We start from the raw sequence: 10,077 nt of genomic DNA on the forward strand, positions 1-10,077 counted from the left end.
GGACCTGAGTAGCTGTAAGTACAACGATGATATGGATCTACTTGTAGCCTTTGATGTCGCTTGCCAAACCTAAATCTTCAACCAGTATTGTTCCATGGCACATATATCTCTTTCAGTCTCCGTTGTCGTATGTGGGAGAGCGTACCTGGGTGCCATGCCTCCGGCGAAGGCGAAAGAGGCAGAAATCAAAGTGAATCACTTTCTCCCACTGGTCGGGTTTCAAGAGGGCGAGACTATGGACGCCGCGCTCCGCTGGGACGTTGCCCTGGAGGTTGCGAACAGGTACATGCAGAAAACATACCAGCCGGGCTCCGTCTTCAGCAACATTGGAACATTCCTTACGTTCTTGGGCTGGGCAAGGGAACAGGGGCTGGCCCTCCAGAACATCTTTGACGAGGCACAGCGTAACATCCGGGAGTACCTCGCGGCAACGAGGAAGCAGGTCGTCGTCGATCGGGAGGTTGAGAGGCGTGTTGCAGAGAGGGCCACCCTGCCCGAGGACAAGGACATTGATGTGGACGACCAGCGGTAGTGTTGCAGTTTTTAAAAATCATACATTTGCCTCTTTATTAGTGATTCTTTTACTATTTTACATCTAAAATGTTTTATAGCAATACTGATTATTTTCACTTTTTGAGGTATTATTCATTAATACTGGTATCAATATTTTACTACATAAAACATGTGCATGTATCTAAGGTGATAGTTCTTCAGGTAGATTACAATATATTATGTAAACTCAGGTGCACCTACAACACTCATTATCAGGTCAGTTCTGGATAATTGTTTATCAATGGGTATCTGACACTTTGGTATTGAATGGTCAGGTCCATGATTAAGTACAATTTTAGGTACTCTTTAAGTAACCGAGGATTCCGGTTAACCGATGATTCGTGTTAACCGAGGATTCAGGTTAATCGAGGATTCAGGTTAAGCTGAGGGTTCAGGTTAACCTGAGAGTTCAGGTAGGGGGTTAATTAAATAAACCTGAAGTTATATGGAAAAGGGAGTTTTAGGATGTTTTTGTTGTTCTTGGAGCTTTTAGAATGTATCTAAACTTAACATATTTTTGACGTGGTGTGTGGTGTTTATATTTAAAATGTCTAATGTTTGACTTCTGTTGGAAATGCTGAAATAAAATGTGTGTATATAATGTAAATAAACTGTAGTTGTAGAAACAAATGACTAATTTAATTTCTACTAGCTCAGCTAGTGTACAAATTACATGGAAATTTGTCCAAGTAATGGACTGGTGGCAGCGTATAAACTTGACTGAATTATAAAATTTAGTTAAGATAATTTGTGCAAGGTTTAACTTTGATTGTATTTGGGAAAGTTGTTTGGCTGCACAATATCCGAATAAAAAATATATATTGTGTATTTTTGATTATCGCTATTTTAAAGGTATCGTACTAGTAACACTAATAGTACTGTTTTCTTATAAATAAATAATTTCTTTACTTTGTGATTTGATAATACAATGTTAATGCTTGGTTAGTGAAATTGAGTAATATTCTGTATGATTTGCTAATCTATAATGAATATCAATATCATTACATATATGCATATTTATATACTTATCATAAATAATATTTGTGCATGCAAATATTTATACTGTTTTAATAAATTACATTGTGCGTTCTTGATATCTTTCAGAGAATAAAATGGGCTGTTTACACTACCGACTTATTTAATTATTAACATCTCTCAAAAGTCAAAGAATGTTTGCACTTAACGCTCATTGAAATTGAAGTATAAACGAAAATATTCGTTAAGACCGTAAATCAAAGAATGGACAGTATTATCAATTACTAAGAACTTAACAACATATCATACGCTAATGAAGATCCCGTTACCCATTATCTAAAATGGAAACAATGAAAAACCTCACTGAACATAAAATTATATAAAAAAGCAGCGTACGATATCTAGTGGAGAATACGGTTTTAAAATTGAACTCTTTTAATAACATTTTTGATTAAGAAAAAATCAGAAGAAATGTTCCAAGATGTCTCACTACAATTTACATTCTCGCCAATCAGCCACACTACCGACACATCTGACGCCACCTGAATCCCCAAACGACGACAACTCCAATTACACGACAGTGCTTCTGGATCAACTACCACAACCACCAACTCAAGCCACACTAAAAGAAACTCCCAAATTAACAAGCAGACACCTTTCGCACCGGGCCAATTCCAAGCAGACGAGGTACGACCGACAAGCCATTTCCAAACCACGCAAGCTCCGCAAGCAAGAGGTGGACACAACTTAACATTATCCATATATATATAGTGTGTATTTTATATTATTAGATTTGCATATATATATTAAGTGTGCATTTTAACATTTAGTAGTTTTGTATTTTCATTAATCTCTTATTGTACATCTAATATCGTTTTACTTCTACATTTTTGGTTTCCTATTGTCAATTTTACATTTAACTATTTTCATTAAAATGGACATCGTTATCAACTTTTCATTTTTTATGCTGTACTCCAACTTTTTCAAATTATTGTTTAAATATAATGGCAACTCTTCTGATAATTTAGACATTTCCCTTCCTTTGGAACACCATCAACTGCATCACATCAAACTAGAGCTTTGTCACAGACGTGACATATACCCCCATGTGCCGCATTGACACAGACTATTTGCATGCTGTCTTCACAAAACAAGAGAATCTAATTTATGGCAGTTTTTTAGAATTATTAAGCCATTATCATTTATAGCCATTTTGACCTTTGAACTCTTGAATTCTTCCATATGACACGCCATTCTATGACTGTGAACAAAATTAATGTACAGAGTCATTTTAAATCTCACAATGAATGACATAGTTATTGTCCAGACAAGATCATTTATTGCCATTTTCGACCTTTGAACTCAAAGTATTATTCATATATATATAGTGTGTATTTTATCATTGTATTATATATAGAGTGCACATTTTAGCATTATTAGATTTGTATTTTCATTAATATCCTATTGTACATATAATATCATTTTATCGCTACATTTTTGATTCCCGATTGTCAATTTTACATTTCAATATTTTCATTAAAATGGACATTGTTATTAACATTTCATTTTTTATATTGTACTCTTATTGTTTCAAATTAGTATTTAAATACAATGGCAACTCTTCTAATAATTTACACATTTCCCTCCCTTTGGATCACCATCAACTGCATCACATAGAATACTTTTTGAATACTTTTCCCAAATTAAGAAAAATCCATAGACGTACTAAAAAGTTACTATTTACACACATGTTAAACAATTCCAACATTTCATTTTCAAGCTTAATTTTTGCTATAAACTACTTCGACATAGATATACTCTATCTTCAAATATTCAACCATCTACTTTCTGACACTCAAACCCTAAACTTTCAGATCTGCCAAGAAATTATTTTTAGGTTTGGGTTAGAATCCCAAATTTTCATCATAGCATACAAGAGATTTATTCAATCAAAATTTCTACCTCCCTCTTTGTATTCCTTTTCCATCCCAGACATTTTAAACGCCGATGTCAAACAAATCAATAGATTAATGAATCAAAATTATCACTTTTATCAACAAGGGCTGTTTGTAAAACATGCATGCCCCCCATATGGGCTCTACGTTGTAGTGACAGCCATTGTGTGAATATGTTTTTTGTCACTGTGACCTTGACCTTTGACCTAGTGTCCTCAAAATCAATAGGGGTCATCTGCGAGTCCTGATCAATCTACCTATCAAGTTTCATGATCCTAGGCATAAGCGTTCTTCAGTTATCATCTGGAAACCATGTTACTATTTCGGGTCACCGTGACCTTGACCTTTGACCTAGTGACCTCAAAATCAATAGGGGTCATCTGCAAGTCATGATCAATGGACCTATGAAGTTTCATTATCTTGGCATAAGCGTTCTTGAGTTATCATCCGGAAACCATTTTACTATTTCGGGTCACCATGACCTTGACCTTTGACCTAGCGACCTCAAAATCAATAGAGGTCATCTGCAAGTCATGATCAATGTACCTATGAACTTTCATGATCCTAGGCATAAGCGTTATTGAGTTATCATCTGGAAACCATTTTACTATTTCGGGTCACCGTGACCTTGACCTTTGACCTAGTGACCTGAACATCAATAGGGGTCATCTGCGAGTCATTATCAATCTACCTATCAAGTTTCATGACCCTAGGCATAAGCGTTCTTGAGTTATCATCCGGAAACCATTTTACTATTTCGGGTCACCGTGACCTTGACCTTTGACCTAGTGACCTGAAAATCAATAGGGGTCATCTGCCAGTCATTATCAATCTACCTATGAATTTTCATGATTCTGGGCATAAGCTTTCTTCAGTTATCATCCGGCAACCATTTTACTATTTCGGGTCGCCGTGACCTTGACCTTTGACCTAGTGACCTAAAAATCAATAGGGGTCATCTGCGAGTCATGATCAATGTTCCTATGAAGTTTCATGATCCTAGGCATAAGCGTTCTTGAGTTATCATCCGGAAACCACCTGGTGGACCAACAGACCGACAGACCGACATGAGCAAAGCAATATACCCCCTCTTCTTCGAAGGGGGGCATAAAAATCCCTTAAATGCCAGTCGATTCCTTTCGATTTTGACGACACATATTGCCGAGTTTGTAATGAATCCTTAAAAAATTGCAAAGAAAAATTCATATAAATCCAAGGTCTTTATCCCCGTAGCAAAAAATTCAGGAAAATTGATAGCTTAAATTTCCATGTATTAGTACGAACTCATTGTAATAGACCACATCATTCCTTTTGTGATTCTCAAATTCTCCAAAACAAGTTCATAATTTGCAAATTGTGTCTTCATTATCTTAAACCATTCGACTGGAGCCTTTTGCAAAATTGTTAACCCGCCCGTATATAAATTGCATATATTTTTTTGTTGTTGTTTTCGTTTCAGACACTTCAGACGGAGTGTACATTTAAAGTTGTAATTTCATTTACGTTCTTATTGTTTCATTTTAATTATAGCCTGTATTTGTTTTATATTGTCAATATCATATTTCATTATCGTCAATCAAAATGTACACCATTGACGTATTCATTCAGCTCAGTTTTTGGCTTTACCATTCTGCATACATTCAGGCCCTCATTCGGGAAAAGAAACTTATATCACATTTAACATATACCTAAGACTTAACCATTATTTCATATTCTTTTTTTTTTCTCCCAACAAAATTGTCATGTGCTTTGAAATAACGTAAGAATAATTTTATTTTTTATTATTATTTATTCATTTGACATACATATTGTGTTATATTATAAATCAAAAGATAGAATTTTAATTACGGAACATATAAATAATATGATAGCAACTTAGAAACTAAACTTAATCATCATTATCGAATTCCAGTAATTATCAAGAGGTGGTTTTAAAATATTTTCAAAATCATATGTATTATTTCAGACATTAGATAGACATTTTAGAAATGTAAGAAAATGTTTATTTACATTTACATTTATGCTTCAAATAACGTTTGTAATTATTGACACATAGTTATGTTGTATTTGTTGTGCAACCTTATTGTTTATTCATAGTAACATTCATTCAATGCATAGTGTGTTAACGAATTCTTTTTGTATTATCTGCATATTACATCTGTTTCGATTGTTGTTAGACTTGTTAGATTAATGTATGCATGCTTTCATATTATACACTTAAATGTTTAGGGACTGTTTTAAAAAGCGGTTAAATTTAAACAGCCCATATATTAGAATAGGAATTCTAATTAAAAGAAGGAGGGGAAGATGTAATCCAATTAAAATAATAATCTTATCAAATTTGTAATATCTAAATTTTCATTTTAACTTATTTAATAATTTTAATTAATCATAATTAATAAAGTTTTAATTAATTTCAATTAACAAAATTTTATAATTACTATTGCATATTGTTTAAAATAACTATTGCATATTGTTTAAAATAACTATTGCATATTGTTTAAAATAACTATTGCACATTGTTTAGAATAACTATTGTATATTGTTAGAAATACTTAAGGAATTGCGCAGTCCGTATTACGCATTAAGCCCAGGTTTTCGACACACCACATTTTGTGCCAGGTGAGCTACAAACTCTAACATATTGAAAACTACCTTGATGTACTATAAGAAAACAGCTTAGTATGCTAAGAGAGCAAGTAGCACATTCCAACTTAAATTGTTTCCCAAATTTGGGACATAAAAGTACACAGTCGAAGCTTCGAGAAAGTTCCATGACTAAGGGTTAACAGTCTTAACCTGAATAAACATAAAAAAGTAGGTGAATAAGCGTACCACGTGAGACCACGTGGGATCACGTGGGAAATGTATTTGGAAAAGTCTGATCAAATTTCAAAAAGCAGCCACCAAAAGAATATTTAAGAAAATGCTGTGCGCGATTCAAGTACTGTATTTTCGGATATTCTTTCAGAATAAAATGGGCTGTTTACGTCACTGACTTCCTTACTTATTTACATTTCTTAAAACTCAAAGAATAGTAGCGTTAAACGCTAATTGAAATTGAAATATGGCAGAATCAACATTCGTTAAGACCATAAATAAAAAAACGAATAGAACTGTTTATTACTAAGAACTAAATAATGTATCGTACGTAAATGAAGATCCCGTTACCCATTATATCAAATGGAAATGATGAAAACCTCAAGGAACATAAAATATAGGAAAAACACGTACAATAGAAAATTGGGATCTTGATAAATTCATATCGTGATTAATGTTTATGTTTATAACATCGTTAGGTTTCTGGATATACCATTCCTCACTTCTTAAAAATCTTATCAAGGCATGTCTTAACTTTGAAATTAAGACACAAATCACTTTGGAACTACCCCCGGGAGACTATAGGTTGGAAGAGTTGAACTATTTTTGTACTACATTGGAGAACCATAATAAATTACAAAGCCAATATATATGTCATTATTGTTAAAATAATGTTAAAATCTGGAAAAATTAGCAAGGAAACACTTAAATTCTATATAAAATATTTAGGAATTTCACTTTCGGAGCATCAGATGATAACCATTTTCACCTTAAAGGGGAACATGATGATATAGTAAATGACAAATTATGTAGAATCATAATAAATAATTATGGCATCGATTCAAGAATCTTTAGTTCATTATACCCTGATGCCTGAAAACACTCATGGGATGACTTTCAGACAATCAGACCACCATACTGTGATTTTCACCGACACTCCGAGGACCCATCTTCGAAAGACGAACAGCTTCCTTTCCTTTTGCGAGAACATTATTTTGGATTCAATAATGCTAACAATATTTTATTAAATAATCCAACAACAATAACAAATTCTAATAGTGACAATTGTAATCCAATTAAAATCACAATCTTATGAAATATTTGTAATATTTAAATTTTCACTTTAACTTATTTAATAATTTTAATTAATCATAATTAATAAAGTTTTAATTAATTTCAATTAACAAAATTTTATAATTACTATTGCATATTGTTTAAAATAACTATTGCATATTGTTTAAAATAACTTTGTTTAAAATAACTATTGCATATTGTTTAAAATAACTATTGCATATTGTTTAAAATAACTAGTGCATATTGTTTAAAATAACTATTGCATATTGTTTTGAATAACTATTGTATATTGTTATAAATACTTAAGGAATTGGGCAGTTAGTATCACGCATTAAGCCCAGTTTGCACAAAACCACATCAGTAAACTTTTTGTGCCAGGTGAGCTACAAACTCTATCATATTGAAAACTACATGTACCTTGGTGTACTATAAGAAAACAGCTTAGTAAGCTAAGAGAAAGAGTAGCACATTCCAATCTAAATTGTTTACCAAATCAAGAACACAAACGTAAGCAGTAGAAACTTCCAGAAAGTTCCATGACTAAGGGTTAACAGCTTTGACCCCAACAAATATAAAAAAGTAGGTGAATCAGCGTACCACGTGAGACCACGTAGGATCACGTGAGAAACGTATTTGGAAAAGTCTGATCAAATTTCAGAAAGTAGCCACCGAAAGAATATTTAAGAAAACCTGTGCGCGACTCAAGCACAGTGGTTTCTGGATATTTTACAGGCACTCTACCACCACAATTGACGCCGCCAGCATCCCCACCTGACGATAATAATACGACAGTTCCGGAGCAACCATCTCAACCATCAACTACAACCATATCAAAACAAGAAACTCCAAAATCAACAAGCAGACGCCTTCCGCACCGGGCCAATCTCAAGCAGACGGGGAACGACCGGCAGGCAACTTCCATACCACGCAAGCTTCGGACACAAGAGACACTTCAGGCGGAGTGTACATTTAGAGTTGTTGTATTTTCATTTACGTTTTTATTGTTTCATTTTCAATCATAGCCTGTATTTGTTCTATATTATAAATATTATATTTCATTATCATCAATCAAAATGTACACCATTGACGTATTCATTCAGCTCAGTTTTTGGCTTTACCATTCTGCATACATTCAGGCCCTCATTCGGTTTTCACCAACACTTTACATTAAAGATATCATAGCCACCACACTCCCAATTCACGAATCACAGTTACAGCAAATCCTTTACTTTATATCTACCTTTCAGACAATGGACACCATAGAACACACACATGACTTGTCAATATTTACATACATGATGACATCAAATGAAATACAACTTGATACCATGGTCTTCCTCATCGACTACTTAGACATACCTTTTTTACACCAGCAAATGTACGACCACTTATCAAGCATTAACCATACACAAAATATCTACCTTTGTAAAGCTATCATAGGAACTTACGGGTTTAAATCACTATTATCTATAAAAGCATTTCGATCCTAATACGATCCACATCACTCCCGAAAAAAATCCGCAAACACATGTCTATCACTACACTCTACCATACCGACAATGATCAATTACACGAGCGCATACACCAATTTATCGCTACTGGTCACCGCGGAAAGACACATTTAGAATCTTATTTTCTTTGTCAAATCTGTCAAGGGTACAATTGAGGTGGCGCTAGAACACATTGTTGCGGCCTAGGTTATCACGTCATATGTGGCAATCCACATCAGATCATAAAGAACAAACATATTTGCCGATTTTGCTTCACGGAACTACTGGAATCGGGCTTACAATTAATCTACACTCGGCATCAACAACCACAATTCCATAAGATCAAAAGTAGAAAACAAAATCGTGCAACAAAACAGGTCAAACATCCGAAACAAACAAACAGATACGATTGGTTAATACGATTCCTGTTCAATTCCCTCAAATGAGTTAGTCGTGGTGCTACATATGTAGATATATTATATTACTGATGTTGTTTGTTGTGCTCTAATGTCATTTTCTTGTCACTCTAATCTCTGAAAAGAAACTTCTATCACATATAACATATACCTAAGACTTTACCATTATTTCATATTCATTATTATTTTTTTTCTCTCTCAACAAAATTGTCATGTGCTTTGAGATAACGTTAGAATGATTTAATTTTTTAATAATAAAAATGTATTTACGCACAAAACATATTATTTATTCATTTGACATATATATTGTGTTATATTATAAATCAAATGATAGAAATTTAATAACGGAACATATAAATAATATGATAGCAACTTAGAAACTTAACTTAATCATCATTATCGTATTCCAGTAATTATCAAGAAGTGGTTTTATAATATTAAAAAATCACATGTATAATTTCAGACATTAAATAGACATTTTAGCAATGTAAGAAAATGTTTATTTACATTTACATTTATGCTTCAAATAACTTTTGTATTTATTGACACATAATTATGTTGTATTTGTTACGCAACCTTATTGTTGATTCAATTATATACACTGCAACGCCGATATATCGCGGATCGGTATATCGCGCTGTCCAATATATCGCGCTTTGGCTATGGCTCCCAAAAATCCCAGGAGCATGATCACTAAATGACATGTTTAAATCTTTTCGCTAACATAACAAAAGACCGGTTCTAGCTAGTATTAACACCCTATGTTTCGCGGCTTACTATGGCACGCAGTGAAGC

Source organism: Dreissena polymorpha, chromosome 12 (genome assembly GCF_020536995.1).
Source record: "Dreissena polymorpha isolate Duluth1 chromosome 12, UMN_Dpol_1.0, whole genome shotgun sequence".
Classification (NCBI taxonomy): domain Eukaryota; kingdom Metazoa; phylum Mollusca; class Bivalvia; order Myida; family Dreissenidae; genus Dreissena; species Dreissena polymorpha.